The 21,560-nt window shown below is 37.3% G+C and overlaps 1 protein-coding gene and 1 long non-coding RNA gene across 2 annotated transcripts in view; one reads left to right on the plus strand and one right to left on the minus strand.

Moving 5' to 3' along the window:
- Positions 1-21,560, plus strand: part of GPC5 (glypican 5) — a 1,351,161-nt gene that overhangs the window by 829,154 nt on the left and 500,447 nt on the right. The window lies entirely within an intron of this gene.
- Positions 10,301-21,560, minus strand: part of LOC129149953 (uncharacterized) — a 123,984-nt gene continuing 112,724 nt past the window's right edge. The window contains exon 5 of the long non-coding RNA XR_008556760.1: positions 10,301-10,454. This is a non-coding gene — a long non-coding RNA (uncharacterized LOC129149953). The remainder of the gene's footprint in view (positions 10,455-21,560) is intronic.

A 21,560-nucleotide genomic window follows, 5' to 3' on the forward strand; every position in this document is an offset into this window, starting at 1 on the left:
GTGAGCATTGCTGCGGCAGCATGAGCCTATCCCGATTGGGACTGATTGCACACAAGCCCACGGCAGGCACAGTGGGGCCGGGATGAGTGTAAGCGACAGGTAGGAGCTGCAGGCAGCGCTGGACTGCGGGATTCAGCCTGATCCCTGCAGGCCACCCAGAGGGACCCCACCCATACACAAATTTGTGCACCAAGCCTCTAGTGTAATCATATATCTGGAAGTCTAGTTAAATTTGTAGGTTATATCAATGTTTGGAAGATAGGCACTAAAATATGTTAAGATACAGTAGCAAGAAAATTGTCTAAAAGTGAACTTGATTTCTTAATAAAATACTGATTCTTCACTCAGTAGTTTTCAAATTTAGTACATGTTGCTTAATCTACATACACAACTTAGTTTATTTACTTCCAAAGTCAGCATAATGTATATACTAATCTATCAAATTGTGTTAAGGATTATTTGTCTAAAACGGCCATAACTCCAAAGTGTTTCATAAAGAAATATGAGTTTAAGATGATGTTGCTATTATTGATGTGATTATAGCTTAAATTTATTCATTTTAACTGAATCTTAAGATAGTCAAATTTCTATAGTACAGTAGTGGAACAGATATCTCGTGTGTGTGTGGTGTGTGTGTGTGTGTGTGTGTGTGTGTGTGTGTGTGTGTGTAGGTTTATATATTTGACTAGAGGTCCAGTGCACAAAATCATGCTTGGGTGGGGTTCTTTGGCCTGGCCAGCAATTGTGGCCCATTGGAGCCGGGCCAGTCGTGGGAGGCAGAGGGGAGAAGCCTCAGGAGGTTAGCTGTGGGAGCATACTGACCACCAGGGGGCAGCTCATGTGTTGAGTGTCTGCCCCCTGGTGGTCAGTGCACATCATAGCAACCGGTCGAATGGTCATTCGAGTCATTCTGGTCATTTGGTCATAACAGTTGCTTAGGCTTTTATATATGGATTATGTAGTTATAAATATTATGAAATTATGTCTATATTATTCATACATTATAGTATACTAGTATGGAGACATATTTACATATATATGAAAACATGAATTTTAGCCCCAGGAAAGTAGTATTCCATACTTTAGTCTTTCATTTAAAAATTGCAAGTATAATGTTGATATTAATATTTTCACTTTAATTAATGTTGCATTTAATGTTGTGTTTTTCTGCCCATTATGTTATTTGAGGACATGCCAGATAATACCCATAGGGAAAACAATGAAGTTCCACAATTATTTATATATAGATTTTTAAAGTTTCTCTGTGCACATGAATTAAATGATGTCAATATAATTGCTAAAGTGAAATTGTGAAATCAACTGGTGCCCTTGGACATAACCCAAATGCAAAATAAACCTCATTTTGTTGTAGTTTTGCTTTAAAGGAAAGAAGGTAGCAAACCAAAAATCAAAAGAATCACCTTTTAAACTGAGTATTCATCTATTTTTATTATATCTTTTGTATTAATAAGTTCTCTATGGGACTACCTACCTCTTTAGAATTGATTACATTTAGTATATGAGAAAATTTATTGTTTTATCTTGATTTTAATATCTTCCACTTTTGGTGGATAGAAATAGTTAGTAAGTACATTATCTTATTAGCATCCTATATAATAAAGAGGTAATATGCAAATTGACCATCACTCCAACACACAAGATGGCTGCCTCCATGTGCTCAAAGATGGCCTCCCCCGTGTGGACACAAGATGGCTGGCAGGGGAGGGCAGTTGTGGGGGGGGACCAGGCCTGTAGGGGAGGATAGTAGGGAACAACCAGGCATGCAGGGAGGGCAGTTGGGGGCAACCAGACATGCAGGGAGGGCAGTTGGGGGCAACCAGGCCTGCAGGGGAGGTCAATGGGGGTGATCGGGCCAGCAGGGGAGGGCAGTTGGGGGCAATCAAGCTGGCAGGGGAGCAGATAGGCATCTATCAGGCTGGAAGAGGAGTGGTTAGGGGGTGATCAGGCTGGCAGGCAGCAGCGGTTAGGGGCAATCAAGCTGGCAGGCAGGCAAGTGGTTGGGAACCAGCAGTCCTGGATTGTGAGAAGGATGTCCAACCTCCTGTTTAGGCCCGATCCCCTAAACGGGCAGTTGGACATTCCTTGAGGGGTCCCTGATTGAAGAGGGTGCAGGCTGGGCGGAGAGACACACACACCCCTCACCCCCATGCCCCGTGCACAATTTCATGCACCGGGCCTCTAGTTTTATAATATTTGGCCAACTGTATATTTATGCTATGTAACATTACCTGGACTGTTACCTCTTTATGTCTTAAATTCAAAGCATCTTGATTCCTTGCATTATTTACAGTGGTTTTCAAAACCGTTCTGTTTCCTTAAGAACTCAGTTTCATCTCTTTCAATTTTCTCTCATGCAGTAAAACCCTAGCTTCTTTATTCTAATGGAGGATCAAAGTAATGAAGAGAAAGATAATTTTTATTCCTATCTCTTTTACATATTCTATTTTCAAAGCCATCATTCTTGTTATCCAAAGTTACCCTTTAATTTATGATCTAGATTCTAGAATATATTTTCATCTTTATTAGCTCATACATACAGATACTAGATCAGGTCTAGTATCTGTGGGGGTTGGGGGACAATTGCGGTTGGGATTGCTTGCTTCTTCTTATCAAGAAAGGCAGAAACATCAAGCCAAAGTCTTAGTGATGGTACAAAGGAAGCTTCACTATCTATATATATAAAAGCCTAAGCAACCATTATGACAGAACGACCAGTTGACCAGTCGCTTTAATGCATACTGACCACCAGGGGGCAGACAATCAACACAGGAGCTGCCCCCTGGTGGTCAGAGTGCTCCCACAGCCAATCTCCCATGGCCCCTCCCCCCAGCCATGACCCCCATAGCCCCAATTGGGGGAAGCTGGCTGGCTAACCTCCTGCAGCCCCTTACCCTGGCTGGCCAACCTCTCACGGCCCCTCCCCCCTTTCCTGACCCAGCCCCAATGGGTCCCAATTGGCCCCGATCGGGGGTGGGGCCGGCATATTAAGGATGATTGCATTGTCAATCATATCTTTCCAGATAGTGTAGTCAATTAATAATCCTCGATGTTTAGCACCTTCATGAAATGTATCATAAATTACACCTCCTACAGTTCGCAGATCATCAAAACTTATCTCACCTTTTACATGCAGAAGCAAAAGTCTAAGGTAATATTCTGGTTCTCTAAAGCTCACAGTAAACAGTCTACCTAATACTTTATTCCTGTCCTTTTGACATTTCCTCCACAAAGAGTTATTAAACACATAATGTTGTGGAATCTCCCAATAATAATAATTGCATGTGATGGAATCTTCTATATTCAATAAAAACAAAGCCATCAAAGTTGAGTTATGCCTTTTAGCCCTATCTATAACCAGCAAAATCATCGGTATAAAAATACAAATTTTGTTCATTTGGCAAATGAATAGCTAATCTTGTGATTGCATGAGATTGGTCATGCATTTGCATTGCAAAAAGTCTCCAAACAGCCTCAGGAGCGATCACATACCTGGAGTCAATGAAGTCCTGTACTTCGTCATGATTGATAATATTTTTTTCAAAAATTTGAATATTTGCACAATCATGCCCTTTATAGATATATTTAAATAAATATTTGACACTCTTAATTGATGTACAGACTTCAACGTTTACAAGACAGTTATATGTAAGGCACAAATACGGGTTATAAGGGACAATCCAAGTGTTATCGACAACTTTATTTCCAATAGACATGGTGTTACCAGATCTTCATTTGTATATGGGATATCCATCAATATTTCCAATGGTCGCATACTGAAATTCTTTCGTATATCCCTTTGAACATTTTTCATTTTCCATACATGGACTATTTGGATTTTGTATCCCACATGATCCATGTACCATATTTGATTTTACAATTTGAAAAAGTTGAGGACACTGATCTTCATCTAGAATTTCTGCCTTAACTATATGGTCAATGTCATCTACTGTTTGTAATTTGGATTCACTAACTAATATCAATAATATGTGAGCATGAGGTAGTCCGCGTTTCTGAAATTCAATGACATGTATTTTATCTATTACTTTGCCAAATAAATGGAATTTACACATATCATTTAAAAGAGCATTCAGCTTAATATTAAAAACTCTGGCTACCAAGTCAGGTCTATTTTCAACTTATTGCCAGAGTTGTAAATTGTTTGTAATATCTGCCAATTTTGGGTTGCACATCATGGTTATCAATAAATCGGGTTTGCTAAACTTTGTTACAATTGCCATATCTTGATACCAATTACAATCTTTATTTCACTGCTGCATATTTCTGGGACTACCCTCAAAAGATGATGGAAGTATTATCATTTTACCAATCAGCACATTGTCATTTTCAGATCTACATGTGGGATAATCCATCAAACCACTATATTTTTCAACTCTCTACTTAGATTGGTTTGCTTTAATGAAATTTATTTGATTGGCTTCCATTTTTGAATATGAATTGACAATAAAATGTTGAGTTAATTTTCCTGCATTTAAAGTAGGATTGAACGTGTCCTGCACAGAGAGAAGAAATCCATAATACTGCATTTGTGTGACTCGTGTCCTTACATTTTGTCTAGTATTATTGTCGATTACACTGTTGTCTCGGAGTCTTAATGCAATATCTGTTCCCCAGCATTTTTCACCATGTGGAAAAAGAATAGGATATGTCATTGTATCTAATGTAGGAAACAGGATACTAATTTGTTTCATTTTAGTGGCATTTGGATTATTGGGATCTGGTTTACAACGAATGAGCAAGTCCCTTTCAAAAGGAGGTTCTCCATCTTCATTTCTGAATATGATAACAACCTCGGTTACACAGGGAGAATTATATCTACCCCCGTCATTGTTACAATTGTATTTAATCGCCATTGTTACTTCTGTGGGAGCAATACCTTTTGCTGCTGCTTCAGTTTGGGCTTCCTTTTCTACCTCATATAGCATCTTGTATGATTTTGTTAATTCATTTATTTCATGCATGAAGATGTTGATGTTGATCATGAGTCTTTCTGAGCAGCGCTGGTTTTCTGGCATTGCTAATCTTTTACTCGTTGCTTTGGCCAAAATATAGAGTTGAGCAAACTTCCGAGAAACACCATCCAAAGGATGTAAAGTTCCAGTACGGTGATAAACTTGTCCGTGTATTCTAAAACAGTGTGGCCCATATCCTGATGGCGATGCAATATTTGCACCCATTGAAGCAAAAGCAAAAGAACTATTTATTGAACAAATATTTTCCATACAATTTTTACTGTCAGAATCTTTGTTTATCATTAATTTTTTAAAATATGCTGGGTATTCTGGAAAATGTATATCATTTGGACAAACTTTACCTTTGCTACAACATTAAGTAAATTTTCCATCAGATAATTTTTCATCAGAGAAATTTAGTGATAGGCAAAATTGACATCTAGCAGTCATTCCACTACAACTATGTTCGATAATTGCATCCTCATTTACTCCATTTTCACTGTGAAGGCAGTTCCTACCAGTATTGGTGGTACTTGTTGATGACTGTTCTTTAGACATATTCTGTCATCATTGCTGCCTTCTTTCAACTTCAGAGTCACATTGGTCTTCAGATATTTTCTGTCGATGCCGCCGGCTTCTTTCAACTGCAGAGCTATATTGTGCCAATCCTTGGTCTTCAGATACATTCTGTTGCCGATGTCGGCCTCTTTCGGCTTCAGAGGTACGTTGTGCTAATAGTTGGTCTTCACACATGTTCTGTCGATAACACCAGCTTCTTTTGGCTGCAGAAGTATGTTCTGCCAATCGTTGGTCTTAAGATACATTCTGTCGCCGATGCCGGCTTCTTTCGGCTTCAGAGGAACGTTGTGCTAATAGTGCTCTTGAGACATATTCTGTTGACGCTGCCACTTTCTTTCGGCTGCAGAGGAATGTTGTTCCAATCGTTGGTCTTCAGACATATTCTGTCACCGACGCTGGCTTCTTTCAGCTTCAGAGATAACTTGTGCCAATAGTTCGCCTTCAGATACATTCTGTCACCAACAATGGCTTCTTTTGGCTCCAGAGGTACTTTGTTCCAATAGTTGGTCTTTAGACATATTCCCTCCTCCCTGCTGTCAGGGTCCGGGGTGCAGGTGAATGAGATTCCTGGCTGGCAGACCGGTGACAGCAAGCTATCCAATGGTGGATTCTGCGAGGAATGGGGCTCCCTCCTCCCTCTTGTCAGGAACTGGTTTGAAGTACAGCCTCACTCCCAATCTTGCAAGACCCAGAGTTCCATCGTGCCCGGTTGGCCAGGGCCCACATTTCAGTTCCTGGCCCCCACAGGCCTCCCTTCCATCCAGGCCTCTTCAGGCCCAGTCTGTTTTGTTTCCTTCTCTCCATCCCAGTCTCTGTCTCTTTTTGTTTTTCTCAGCAGTCCTCCATGCCTCCCTCTCTCCCTCTTCCTCTTTTCTGGCTGGGAAGGGGTGGGGCCAGTCAGGAAGCTCCGCCCTATGCCTGCCCTGGGGCCTCATTCTGAGAGAGGCTCTGAGAGCGAGCTGGGAGGGAGGGAAAGAAAGGGAGAAAAGGCTTTGAGCTGGTGGGCGCTGTGTGTGTCTCTGTGTGTGCAGTTGTGAGTAAGTGTGAGTCCTGGGCACTGCTTCTCCTGGTGCCCCCTCAGCTGCGGGCGCTGTGGCGAGCCAGGACTCACTGCTGCCATGGCACGGAGAGGAAGAGGGACTTGGGACACCTTAGGGAGGCAGTTTGAAGATACCAGGAGTCTCCAGAGGGGAGGGAACCCTTCTCCATCCCTGCCTGTGGCTTTGGCTCCCCTGCTCACTTCTGAGCACCACATGTGAGTTGGGGAGGGGTCGGTGAAACATTTCAGTTCCTGGCCCCCATAGGTCTCCCTGTGAGCTGGTGAGCACTGTGTGTGTCTGTGCATGTATGGTTGTGAGTGAGTGTGAGTGCCAGCCCCACCTCCCCCATCCCTGTCCCTGCTGCCATAAGTCCCCTCCCACCAAAGCCTGCTGCACATGCAGTTTGGGCGTTAGGTCGAGCCTTTGGTCATTTTGGATGTTACGGACCCTGACTCTTTATATATATATAATACAGAGAAGGAAATAGGGCAGTGAGGTTAAATAACTTGCTCTATTTTCTCCCTTTCTAGGGCTAAATATTTCATAAAGTGTATGTCTCAAATGTGTATGGGGCCACATTTTTAATTGTCAGGCAAAGAATGACAACTGAGAATTTGCCTTAAATTATTAAGTCTCTTTGTTCAATCAAACATGTTATTCATATAGATTTTTTTCAAAGTAACCAGTGGGTGGTACAGAAAGTATAGTGAGGTGACTGAAAGTGTAATCTGTGGAATCAGAAAAACCTGTGTTCAATGCCTTGGGTTTCTTTAGTTTTATTACTCTTTAAAACTAAAACAAGGGCAAAATAATTTAACAATTCAAACTTTTTTCCCTTGTCTATACAGTGAATATTATAAAAGTCAGAGTTTTTCATAATTAAATAATGAACATAGGGAAAGTGCTAGCACTGTACCTGGCACTCAGAATGTGCAGCAAATGTAATTTACTATAATCATGAAAGGGGTTAAGGCCATGTTTAGGAGTGGAATTTTATTTTTGTTTTGGCATATTAATAAGTTTCAAATATATTACACCAATTCTTCACTAGCTACTAGTTTACATTTACTAAACATTTTTCTGTGGAACTCAAAATACACGATAGCTGTGACTGTGTTCTTCAGGAATATGTTCCTGTTGGGGATATATAAAATCCTATATATCTACAATAAATAATATTCTTGCATGATGTATGCAAATGGTACAGAATATCTTAACAAATGGAGCTTGAAGATCCTTATTGTAAGAACTCAGTAAGGTTTTCTGACAGGGCCTGGCTATTTTATATTTAGTTATTTTTTTTCTAATTCCCTGTGCAGATGGTTTATTCAATTTCATAAAGATTTGTAAAGAGAAATTCCATAGAAGCTTTTGGTATTGACTTTAGGTAAGGTTCTTAAGTTTCTTTTTAATAATCCTCCCATATCCTTTTCTGCATTTCTTCTTTCTTAGCACAAAGCAAGTTATGGTTCAATTGATTTTCTGTCTGCTTAATAAATATTGATATATTGGATGCATTCAAGCATGGCCATGTGTGATCCATCTTTAAAGGTAGAGTCATTATGCAGGGAGGTTGCAATTTATTTAATGTTCATTCATTCTCTCTTCTTTTGAGAGGAATCGTTATGCAAATATTGAACACATTCATGACACAAACAAAACAACTAGATTTTTAATAGCTGTTGAGAACAAGAGAGCAGCTACAGCAGAGTGGAGTAGATATAAACCTGATTGTGGACATTGTTTTAGGATATATATTTTAGATAATAGGAAAAGTTAATTGAAGGTAAAATGTGCAATTTTGGGATTGTAAGAGGCACCGTGCACTGCAATGATTGAGGAAACAAAATATATTTATTTTACTGCAAATTCTACAGGCACAAGATTAAATCAACCCTGAAAAAAATCCTATCTAATAAAGAAGGAATATGCAAATTGACCATCACACAGTAAAAAAGATGGTGGTGCCCATAGCCACAAGATGGCAGTGCCCAGTCCCCTTAGCCCCGCTGGAGTCCCCCAGTCCTTTTAGCTCCGCTGGGAGGTGGGGTGGCAGGCATAAGGTACAGCCGGACCCAACCTCAGGCAGGTCCAGCCTCTCCTTGCACCTGCCACTGGAGTCCCACAGTCCTTTCAGCCCAGCTGGGGGGGTGGCAGGTGCATGGTGTGGCTGCACCTGCCCTCAGCCCCCCAGCCACCCAGGGCCAGCCCAAGGCACAGGCAAGCCTCGGATGGTGGCTGCCCAGCCAACGCCTGAGGTACTGGCAAGCCTCAGATGGCAGCTGCCCAGCTGCCCAGGGCTGCCTGAGGCTCAGGTAACCAGGGCCGGCTGAGGCTTGTGCTGCCAGCAGTGGCAGCAGCAGAGGTGTGATGGGAGCATCGCCTTCCCCTGATCGCCGGGTCACCTCCCGCCCCTGAGGGCTCCGGGACTGTGAGAGGGGCAGGCCGGGCCGAGGGATCCCCCCTCCAGTGCATGAATTTTCATGCACTGGGCCTTTAGTGTAATTATATGATCTCTTAAGGCTTATTTCAGACATCTAATAATTTATGTCTTTGTGTATATTTAATTAAATATTTATATTCTTACTCCTATTACAGGAATAGAACTGGGTTTTTTGTTTGTTTGTTTTTTTAATCCTCACTTGAAGAGAGGAAGGGAGAGAGAGAAATATTGATTTGTTGCCTCTCATAGGCGCCCCAACTGGGTATTCAACCTGTGACCTCTCGGTGTCCAGGAGGGTGCTCCAACCAACTGAGCCACACCAGCAAGGGCTGAGATAGACAAGTTTAAATGTGTTTATATATAGACATACCAGATTAAATTTGTTTATCACTAGTATCAATTTGTGTCACTGGTTTGATACTATATTATTCATTTAACTTATTGGTTATTAATTAAGAAATATTTTTAAAATATTTAAAAATTTAAAATCCCTTCTAAATAACTTATTTCTTCATTTACTTAAAAAAATTTTTTTACATTTAAATGAGGCAGATTTTCTGTATTATAAATTAGTAGGCTGGGGTCTTGAAAGCAAAGTTGCTGAGTGGTTTAGTGTTGACTTTGTCATCATATTTCCTAATTCTGTTTTTAATTATATCTATATCTATATCTATATCTATATCTATATCTATATCTATATCTATATCTATATCTATATCTATATCTATATCTATATCTATAATCTATATCTATCTATATATCTATATCTATATCTATATCTAGATATCTATATCTATATATATAGCACAGCAGAAACATCTATTTTTGTCAAAAGTTTAGACTTATAGCTCTGTCTTTCTAGAAAGCAGGAACATGGTTTCAATGGTTGTATTGCATCTCATTCAATGCAAGTTGCATTAAATGGCCTTCATAAAACCATTTGTGCAAATTCCCATGAACGTAGACCAGTAGGAAATTCACGCCTATACTTTATGTGCAGATTGACCATATCATAGAAAGTGATAATTTTTCCAATTGCTTTACAAAGTTATTCTCCTTATCTCACTTTCTATTTTTAACACTTTGAAGAATTTATTTTTATATTTTCTTTGATGCCTTTTTCTAAGGTTTTAATTTATTCTAGTACAGTATATGTTATAAATATATAAAGACATTTTAAAAATAATTAAATCTTGCACTTGTATGCAAGTGATAATCACATTTTAGTGAACAAATGGTGAATGGTTATTTGTTAATTCATAGAGATAGCATTGATATTAATTTTGGAGGAAAGTTTGAGTGAATAAATGCTTGGTGATTATCCAAGTTGAATATACTGTATCATTATTCCATGCATATATCTTCTCTTTAGTAGCAATTTTCAAGCTTCAAATGATAAGTCTGAAATTGAAAATGGAAAATTAAGAGAGATAAAAAAATTAAAAGTGCACAGAGGAAAAGTTCACTTGATATTTTTATGGAAAAAAAAACAAACAGAAATATGTATAAATTCAGAAATATGTACACATAGAGAATCTAAGAGAATAATTGAGGCAATCCTAAATTATAGAATAGCCACACAGTATTTTTTTTAAGTTAAAATAGTCGCCATTGTTCAAAATATTTGTAGAGGAGCTAGCATGCACTGTAACTATCTTAGCCATTGAAGATAGAGCAATGAATAAGACATACATGGCCCCTTCCCTCATTGGATTTACCTCTATTAGAATTAGGAATTTAAAAAGTGATATAAAGGGAAAGAGAATTTGATTTGGTCTCTGTGCTAGTGAATTTTCCCTTGAGGAAATAACCTTTGGATGAGCTCTGATGGGTGGAAAGAGTGCGGGGGGTGTGGATGGGCAAGGAGGGTTAATCCAGGCTGAGGATAGAGCTTGTGTGAAACCCTTGGAAAGAAAGAGTAGGGTGTGCCCTGCAACTGAAAAAAAGCCAAGGTGGCAAAGAGCTAAGAAAAGAAGTGGGAGAGTAAGATAAGTCAGGTGATATAGTGACACCCAGTCATACATTGTGGCCATCCAAAGGACTTTGGTCTTTATTCCAAGAGCAATGGGAAGTCATTAAAAGATGTTGACCACAGCAATGGCAAGATCAGATTTACTTTTTAGAGGATTTCTTGGGTCTCTGTGAGACAGGATTACATTTAAAACATTTCAGTGCAAAGAATATAAATGTCAAAGCCTTTCTTCTACTTCTCTTTATTGGATATCTCCAATCTCTTTTCACTTTCCACTTTAAGAGAGACTTAAGATATGTTTGTTGATGGGAAACACTATATAATATATACCATGCAGTTAAGTTGTAGGAAAGTATATCAACATAAATCAATTTCTACACAACTAAGGACCCTGTGTGTTACATAATAGTTTGAAAGCCAAACAAACTCTTAATATTGGATACTACAATGAAGTAACTAATGATGAAAAATCTGCCCTCTTAGCAAATTTCAAGTACATAATACCTTATTATCTATATATATAAAAGCCTAAGTGACCATTACGATGGAAGGACTGGAAGGACCGGGACGACCAGTCGACCAGTCATTATAATGCGCACTGACCACCAGGGGGCAGATGCTCAATGCAGGAGCTGCCCCCTGGTGGTCAGTGCACTCTACAGGGTTAGTGCTGCTCAGCCAGAAGCTGGGCTCACGGCTGGCAAGCGCAGCTATGGCAGTGGGAGCCTCTTCTGACTCCACGGCAGCACTACAGAGCAGTGGCAGCAGGCGCAGCAGGCCAGGATGAACATGAGCGGCACGGTGCCTGGCCCCAGTTCTGGCTCCTCCCTGGCCACCTGCCTCTTGGCGTACTGGCCTGCGGGGATTGGGCCTAAACCAGCAGTTGGACATCCCTCTCATAATCCGGGACCCCTTAGGGGCCTAAACCGGCAGTTGGACATCCCCTAGGGGATCCCAGATTGCGAGAGGGTACAGGCCAGGCTGAGGGACCCCACCCAGGCATGAACCTGTGCACTGGGCCTCTAGTTAACTTTAACCACCATGTTGTGCATAAGATCCTCAGAAATTACTCATCATATTTGTACACTTTGATCAACATTTCTTCATGTCCCCCACTCCTCACCCCTTCCCAACTCTAACACCTGTCAAACACTGTCCTACTCTCTAGTTCTGTGAGTGTGACTTTAAAAAAAGTTCATATACAAGAGATATTATATAGTATTTATCTCTCTGTGTCTGGCTTATTTCACTTAGTAAAATATCCTTCAAGTTCATCCATGTTTTTGCAAATGGCTGGATTTTCTTCTCTTTTATGGCTGAATAATATTCCATTGCGTGCATATACATAGTGTATATACACTCAACATTTTATTAATCTGTTGCTGGACATTTGTATTGTTTTCATATCTTGGCTATTGTGAATAATGTTGCAATGAACATGGAAATTCAGATATGACCACCTTTGAATATATACCTAGAAGCAAGATTGCTGAATCATATAATAGCACTATTTTTAATGTTTTGAGGAACCTCTATTTTTTTTCTATAGAAGCTGTGCATTCCCACCAACAGTATACAAGTTTCCCCTTTTTTGCTACCTTGCCAACACTTTTTTTTAGATATGTTAAATACTTTCCATTGAATATCATTATTAGTAGAATAAAATCCATTGACTTCCTCTCATCTTTAAAAATACTCTTTTGAAATTTAATTATAAATGTGCCATTACTGACATAATTTTAAAGTGACCTGAATGTAGTTAATATTCATCTCAAATTAGAATAAAGAAATCTTCTGTGACTAGAATATAATTTTGTCTTCAATTATTGTTAGCAAGTAACATTTCTGTTTAATGATTTTAATCTCAAATTAAATTTTGAATTTTTTTCCAGGCCTTGATTATAATGTCAAAGTCCTAAGTCATTTCTAAAATGTATCTTGTGGTATAAAAATTTATTAATTATTCTAATTCAAATTGATAACAAAATTCAATACTATTCATTAACTTTAAAATGCCTATTTTTTGAGGCAATAGGCTCCATGTACTTTCACCAGAAGACTTTTTAATGTTAAGTCAAAGATGTGGATCATCTACTTGTTCATGCAAATAATAAGTTTTCTAAATAACAGAACACTGTCACCCCTCTGTCCCTGAAATATAAATTCTCAATATTTTTGGCTAAAGAAACTAGAAAAATAAAACCAATATGGGAAAAGCAATAGAATTGTAACACAGCTGCTGATATACATGAATATTTTTTCCAGCCAATGAGGTCAATGAAGTGGAACTTCATGCCAGTTCTCCACTCCCCACAGAATAACACACCAATATCAGCTCCTGGGAGCCATGCTGAGAAGAGTAATAGATTTTTATCTTGATCTACCCAGTACGCCTAAAAGTCACACAGTCCCAAATTTCACCCAAAGAAAAGGACCTTTCTGTGCTTCATTTGTGACAAAGCAACTCAGACAAAACAAGACTGAAATTAATTAAAGTCAGAATCAAAACATAATATATCCAGTCTGCTGTTTCCAGGATGAGGCTCTCTCTCTCTCTCTCTCTCTCTCTCTCTCTCTCTTCTCTCTCTCTCTCTCTCTCTCTCTCTCTCTCTCTCTCTCTCTCTCTTTTCTGAATGAGCCAGAAGTTAAGGTTTCCCTTGCTATGGACTAAAGGAGACCCCAGCCAGGTTCTGTTTGTCCTGAACAATGTCACATAGGTTATAGAGGATGCTTCAGTAAAATGTTGGATTAGATTTCAGCCCCAAGTCCCTGGTCTATTCTTATCCACATGAGCTAACTGGGATCAAGGACTACTCTCACCACATGCTTGATCCATTTTCTTGCTTGCTACTGATCTAATCTGGAGCAAGATAGAAAGAGTCCTATATAGGTACGTTTCCTTTATCTCCTAACCCTTGGTCCTTGGTTCAATTGTGTCCTCTATTGCAGTTTTCTTTTCACGAAAGAGTGAAGAAAATGAGAAGTTTTCCCATATCTAGATACATGTGAACATCTCTTGCCTGGCCCCACCTTTAGGCCAGTCTTATCATCAGTACTTCCATCAATTTGAAATAAAATAGCTCAGAACCCTAAGTCCTTAAAAACTTATGTATAAACCCTTAAATTTGAGGGATTTTTAAATAAAATTTTCTGATGCAAATGGAAAAGAACTATATCACATGACACATTGCAATACTTCCTAATATTTTTTTCACTAATAACTGCTCTTTCCCAAATTTTCCTAGAAGCAAGGGCAGTTAGGCAATGGTGACTTACTAGTATCTTGTATCTCTCATCTCTCTCAATCCTTATCTTCAAAGTTATACCCTACTCTGCAAATGAAAACCCAAACCAGCTGAAGTAGCTGCAGCAAAATAATTTTCTGCCATTAGACACACTGCAGAGTTAGAGTGAGAAAGCATGAAGGTGAAGAATTATTTTGCTGAGAGATACTGTGCTAAATACATTTACGTAAGACACATGAATAGTAACTACGGATTTTAGAAAAGTATTCATTTTATTCATTCACCACTTATCTATTATCTTAAACACATATTTTTTATGAGCCCACAACCCAGGCATGTGCCCAGACTGGGAATTGAACTGTGAACTCCTGGCTCATAGGTTGACACTCAAACACTAAGCCACACCAGTTGGGCTTAATTTGTACTTTTAATGGTTAAAATAAAATTGAAAAGAATGAGTTGGTCATATTTTTGGACATTCTGTATATATCATAGAGCAACAAACAGGAAAAGGACAATTCCAGTAGGGTAGTGAGGCTAAACAGGTTTCTATAGGAACACAAAAAGTACTCAACCAATCTGTTCCATGAACTAGGGAAAATCACAGTAAGCTGACACTTGGTAAATAAGTAAAAATTATCCAGATGAAGATCAGAGAGAAATTGAAAAAGTGTTCACAAGTGATCCAAAGTGAGAGAAATTATATTCAAAGACTTTGTAATAGGAAAAACACACACACACACACACACACACACACACACACACAACACATGAGAACAGAGGAATAAAATAATAGTAATATAATTAGAACATAGAAGGCTGGATATGAGAGACATTCAGGCAAGGAAGAAATTATAAAATTTCTTTTTTTTTATATATTTTGGACTTTGGCTTTTATCCAAAAGCAATCAAATACTAATTTAGGTTTTAGATTTAAGAGTGACATAATCATATATGATTTAGTAAAGGGGCATTACATTATATGTTAGAACAGTGGTTCTCAACCTTTCTAATGCCACGACCCTTTAATACAGTTCCTCATGTTGTGGTGACCCCCAACCATAAAATTATTTTTGTTGCTACTTCATCACTGTAATTTTGCTACTGTTATGAATCATAATGTAAATATCTGTGTTTTCCGATGGTCTTAGGTGACCCTGCTAGTGGTTCTCAACCTGTGGGTTGCGACCCACAGGTTGAGAACTGCTGCTGTAGAGCCTAAGACCATCGGAAAACACAGATATTTACATTATGATTCATTAACAGTAGCAAAATTACAGTTATGAAGTAGCAACGAAAATAATTTTATGGTTGGGGGTCACCACAACATGAGGAACTGTATTAAAGGGTCGCGGCATTAGAAAGGTTGAGAACCAGTGTTAGAACATATTGCAAAAGTCATGAATGAAAGAGAAGTCATTTTTACAAGGTTCTGGAATAGTCCAGAAACAAGACATTGGTTCCCTGGACTACAGTAACAGGAATGGGAGTGGAAAAGAGCAAATGGACTAGGGAAGTTTTGAGGAGATGGGAATATGGAAAATTGGAAAGAATTCTAAATCTGTTTTTAGGTGTGAATAATTAGAGAAGGATTTGTTCTCAAGTTTCAACTTTAGCTGCTTAGAATCTCTCTTTATTGACTTTCACTTAACTAAAACAGTAGATTTACCAGGTGTGAAAAGCCATGGCCAGAGTCGCTTTCAGGTTCAAAGGCTTGGAGAAAGAGCTGAGGAACCAATAGATACACTCAAGGCAAGATTAATTTTGAAATTATGGGGGGAGGCCAGGGCAAACTCAACTACAGCAGTCAAGTTCCACTGAGTCTCCTTTTCCCAGCTGCTTTTATCTACTAGAATACACAATTGCCTTTTAGAAATGCAAACAGACTTATCAGTGGTAATGTTTATAGTAAACAGTAAGATTATCAGGTTGTGGGAGTTTGCTTTAGGCCATTGAGCCAGCAGTAGGTAATAAAATGTAAATTCACCCTGTGAATATCAAAGGAGTCCAAACAGCCTTCTGCCTGACTTCTCACATTTATATTAATTACTGTTGATCTTGCTTTCCAGCAAACAGGTCTCCCCATTCAGTTGGTCACATGTATTCATATTACAAATGTCTAGTTTAGTGTCATGCGAAAACTTAAGGATGTAAGAAAAGAGATTTGAGACAATTTCCCCTTAAATAATTAAAACTGGGGAGGGGATAGGAGTGGGGTGGAGGGGGTCAAAGAGGGGAGAATGGGGACATCTGTAATACTTTCAACAATAAAGATAAATTTAAAACAACTCAAATTTTAGAACAATTCAAACTGAAACTGCTATAAGCATTTTTTGGGGGGATGAGATGTGAATTGGAAAAACAATTAGAAGACATATAAGAGGACTCCCATTTAGATTATTTTTAAGTGTTTTAGTTTGTACTCTTTTTAAAAATATTTGTATTTATTTCGGAGAGGAAGGAAGATGGAGAGATAGAAACATCAATGATGAGAATCATTGATCAGTTCCTCCTGCACACCCCCTACTGGGGATTGAGCCCTCAACCCAGGCATGTGCCCAGACTGGGAATTGAACTGTGAACTCCTGGTTCATAGGTTGACACTCAAACAATGAGTCACACCAGTCGGGCTTAATTTGTACTCTTAATGGTTAAAATAAAATTGAAAAGAATAAGTTGGTCATAATTAATATTTAAATAATTTCTCACTTTTCAATTAGTTAACTAGAGGTCAGATAGTGTTGTATTAAAATATTTTTATTGTATTTAAAACCTTTCTGCTTGGCAATATAGTTATCTCCCTTCTCACATTTCAATCTGCATATAATGCTGAGAAAGCAATGATCAGTAAGTGAGTTCAGCAGGAACTCATACAAAATAAAAATGAGAATGGTAACTGTATAAACTTAGAAAAAAAGAATACCAACGGACACCTTCTTCTTTCCATCTAGTCAATGGAATTTTATTTTTAAATATCTGCAGGCTAATTATATAGAACATACACTATTTATTCTCTTTTCAAAAAGCAGGAGAAAAGGTAATACTCAAGAATGGGGAATTTGTGGATAATTATGCTTTCCTCAATGATTTCCTGTAGCTTTAAGCATTAATCAGGTTCATTTTTGTACATCCATATTTTTATTAGCTTTTAGTAAAATGACTTTTGAGACATAAAAGGATGGCTACCTAAATTCTTATATCTATAGAGTTTTACTAAATAGCTTTTTATAAAGAAAAGTGTAATAAAACTAAAGACATGATATGAATTCCAAATATTTATTAATTTAACTGAATGAGCATTGAGACCCTATTTAATAGACTCAAAGTAATATATTATCTCAAATTCACAAGGAATTTAAATATATTTTTCAGGAATAGAATTGCATTTGATAAGGTAAATAAAAGATAACGTTTTGTGTAGAAAAATTCATATATATCTATATAAATCAGTTTTGAAAGGAATAATCCAGATGATCAAATTTTGATGCTTAACTTTATTCTGCAGAGTTCTTTAGTAATTTTGGGTTGTTAGCTCTATTTATCTCAATTTTTATATAGGATGTTTCTTTCTTAATCACTCATAAGTTATTCATATTTCTAGGTGCTAAATATGTTACATAGTGCTCTCCCTAATATAGGACTAAATAAATTGCTATCCTTCTTTTGGATGTGGTCTTTCTTGTTTATTCTATATTAAAAGTCAGCTATAGGAAATTCCATATCAAATTATAGCTCCAGAAATTATATTTATAAGCTCCCATATTTCTAAATGTTAAATATGTCAAAGTTTAGATTGCCAAAAATCATTAATATACACTTGTCCAGAGCCTTCTCCAACCCCCAAGAGTGTATTAGGGAGGTTGCCCAAAGGGCAGGATTCCTGAGATAAAAGCCATCAAGTGATAGATAGTGTGCCTGGGACAACAGAACAGACTGTTCACAGGCTGTGGGCAGCAAGGGAGGGTGTGTGTGATCAGTCTGGAATGCTTTTGGTGGAAGAGTGAAGGTTGTGGGGTGAAGGAATGGACCCAAGATAACCGTCTAGAGAGAAAACTTCAGAAAATCCGTGGGAATTTTAGGCTGCTGGAAAACAGAAGAAGAAGAAAGATTGTATCTCCTTATATATTAGAAAGAGATGCCAGTTAACATTTTAGTTGGAACCTGATTCTCTAAGTGCTACAACAATGTGGAAGCTTTTGTAGGTATATGACTTTAAAGTATCTCAAGTTGAATAAATTTCAATTCTGAATAATGTATTTCATTGGAAAAAGTATATTTCAGCAGTTAGCCACTAATGTGTGTTTGATAGTCTATTTAAATATGAACACCAGTTGCAACATTGTGTTCGTTTTCTGTCTGCTGGTGGAGAGGAGGGTGGAACCTGAAAGAGCAGCGTATAAATATTCAAGTTACTTTTATTAAAATGGAAATATCTGCAGTGTTAGAATAAATGTGAATTGGAATATTTATGCAATTTATTAGAGTTGATTATTTTCTTACTAACTTAGGATTGGCATTAGTGAGTTAACTATATGACATTTCACATGGACTAATGTAGAATTCTCTTGTAAAAAAAAATTGGGAATCTTAACTGTGATCTTTATTATAATTTTGGGCCAAAGTATTTTTCCCCATGAGAATACATCTCAAGACTTAGAAGAAGGATTTAGTTACAAAAATATGAATTAAGATGGATATGCATTCGTTATGAGGGTCGCCTATCCTTACTGTCATCATGAAACTCGCTGAGAAGTAAAGCACGGTCCATTTGTGTTATATGAACAGATTGTCTGGCACATCAGCATATAGTTAATATAGTTCACATAAATACTGAGCTTCCAGAAGCTAACAGATTTTATGATTACTCTAGTAGTAGTTTACTTTATTTATTTATTTTTTTTTAAGGAAAAGAAGCAACTTTCTTAATACGTTAAAAGTCGCTGGCATTTATTATTATCTACCCAGTGTTGGGTATTTCCATACACTTATTCACCATGCATGCTATAAAGTACAAGACATCACCATTCTCACCATAATTTTTCAGAGAGAATTTTTTAAGAATTAAAAAATTCATGCACTGTGTCACATTCCAATTTTAGTTCCACACACTATGAAAACTGTTTTAAAGCATCAAACAATATATGTTAGTCATTTTTTATCCCTGCCTATTATAACTTTAATTCCATTTATGCATTAAAATTTATATATTTTTTTCTGTTTGAAGCATCATTGGCATGTATTAACGAACAGTTTTAATTCAAGGAAATTTACCTATTGTTATGCCACACAGTAACCCATAGTCTAAATTAGAAAAAATGCAGGATGTAATTTATAAATGAAGATTAAATTTAGATTCACTTCCTTTTGCTTTTGTCTAAAGTTTCTTCTGAGGTATGAAAGAAATGCAAAGCCTTGTTGATATATGAAGTTTCATGCATTCTTGTGTTGAGCAATCTAAGCAACTTCAAGTATTTATTATCTCAAATATTTTACTTGAGGGGAAAGTTAAAATCAATACCAAAATATCAATCATTATGTTAAATAAAACATGATATAGGATGAAACAAATTTTATAAGGATCTAGTTTACTCTTTTGAAGGAAAACATATTTCTATAATATATAGGATAATGACATGCAGGTGTTTTTTCTAGCTGTTCAACTTTTACCTTTCAATAAATCTATTTTATGTCATTTTGCTTGTAATTTTTGGCTTTGCTTTGTTTATTTAAAAGGCCATATAAATATAGTCATTCTTTTAGTACACGATGTTCCTCATAAGTGTTTTATTAAACTAACTAATGAGTTCCAGCTTGTCTTTTGCTGGATACTTTATTTCTTAATGACCCTTGATAAGGGAAAATATACTTTTGTCTAAAATCTCTTTCTAATCAAAGCTACATCAAAACATAAGGAGAATGCCAAATCTGATTAACAACTAGAAAGGCTGCAGACAGAAAATTAATTAAGGTCCCCAAAGCCAGAACTTCATGAAGTTGTTTTAAAGATTTGAAGGACAACATGATTTATGAAAGAGACTGTATTTTTGTATTTTTTTTAAATTTCTTTATTGATTAAGGTATCACATATTTGTCCTCGTCCCCCCATTTCCATCCCACCCCCCTCCCCACACATGCCCCCACCCCCCTGTTGTCCTTAACCGCTGGTTGGGCTCATATGTCTGCACACAAGTCCTTTGGTTGATCTCTCCCTTTTGTATTTTTTTAAAATGTGGATTTTAAAAATCAATAATGATCCACAAAAATATATAACCCATGATTCTTCTTGAATCCTTGACCCATTCATAATAAATCCATGGTATCTTATTAAACTTGAATTTGGATATGAGTTATTTTATTTGATAGTAGCAGATTACTTGTGTTTTTCTCTTTTGAACAATGCAGAATGATATTATTAGAAATCACCTTCCTAAAAAAAAAAATCTTTGCAAGATATATCTGGAGTAAGGTATTCAGCTCACCCATCTATTAACAAATGGCCATGTCTTGACAGCATATCCATTTAAAACTATAGATAAATGTACCATCGGTTTAGATACTGTCATTTTCATATCAACGCATTTCTAAGTAAATTACATTTAAATGTAATACACATTAAATGTAAAGACTTTGAAATGTATAAATTGAAAAAGGGTTAAGGTTAAAGACCGGAGTCTAAAGCTGAGTTAGTAATCAAATAAAATTGCTGATGGGGAAAAGAAAATAGTCCAGGAATAGTGATGCTTTCCTAGTTGCAGTTATGCTGACTTGGCCACTACATTTCTTTGTTGTATTTCATGCTGTCATTCAACTTTTATGTGGCCATTATATATATTTCTTGTCTCTCCGGACATGTTATAATGGGTTGAAAAAATGTGTTGTATTGCTCCTTCACTTTCTTTGAAATAGTTTTACCTGCCAGGATACTTTATGTCAATAAGCAACAATCAACATGGATGTTAACAGCTGAAATAGTCTTTGTGATTATCATTAATCTAATTTATCTTTTGCAATTGCAATTCATAAGGTGATTAAATGCATATTCCAGGTAACAAGTACTTAGTTAATGCATGACATATTAGCTAATCTAAGGAATATAAAGATAATTAATGCATAGCCTCTGTTAATTCAAGTGAGGAAACTGAGGCCCACAGAGGTTAAGTAACTTGTGCAGGGCTACTCATATATAAGAAGTGGAGCTTGAGAATAACCTTAGAAGAGAGATGAGTAGAGGCACGTAGATGGTGAATAAAGAGAAGATCACAAACTGTGAATAGACACCAGATCTGGTTA

Source organism: Eptesicus fuscus, chromosome 8 (genome assembly GCF_027574615.1).
Source record: "Eptesicus fuscus isolate TK198812 chromosome 8, DD_ASM_mEF_20220401, whole genome shotgun sequence".
In the NCBI taxonomy this organism is placed as follows: domain Eukaryota; kingdom Metazoa; phylum Chordata; class Mammalia; order Chiroptera; family Vespertilionidae; genus Eptesicus; species Eptesicus fuscus.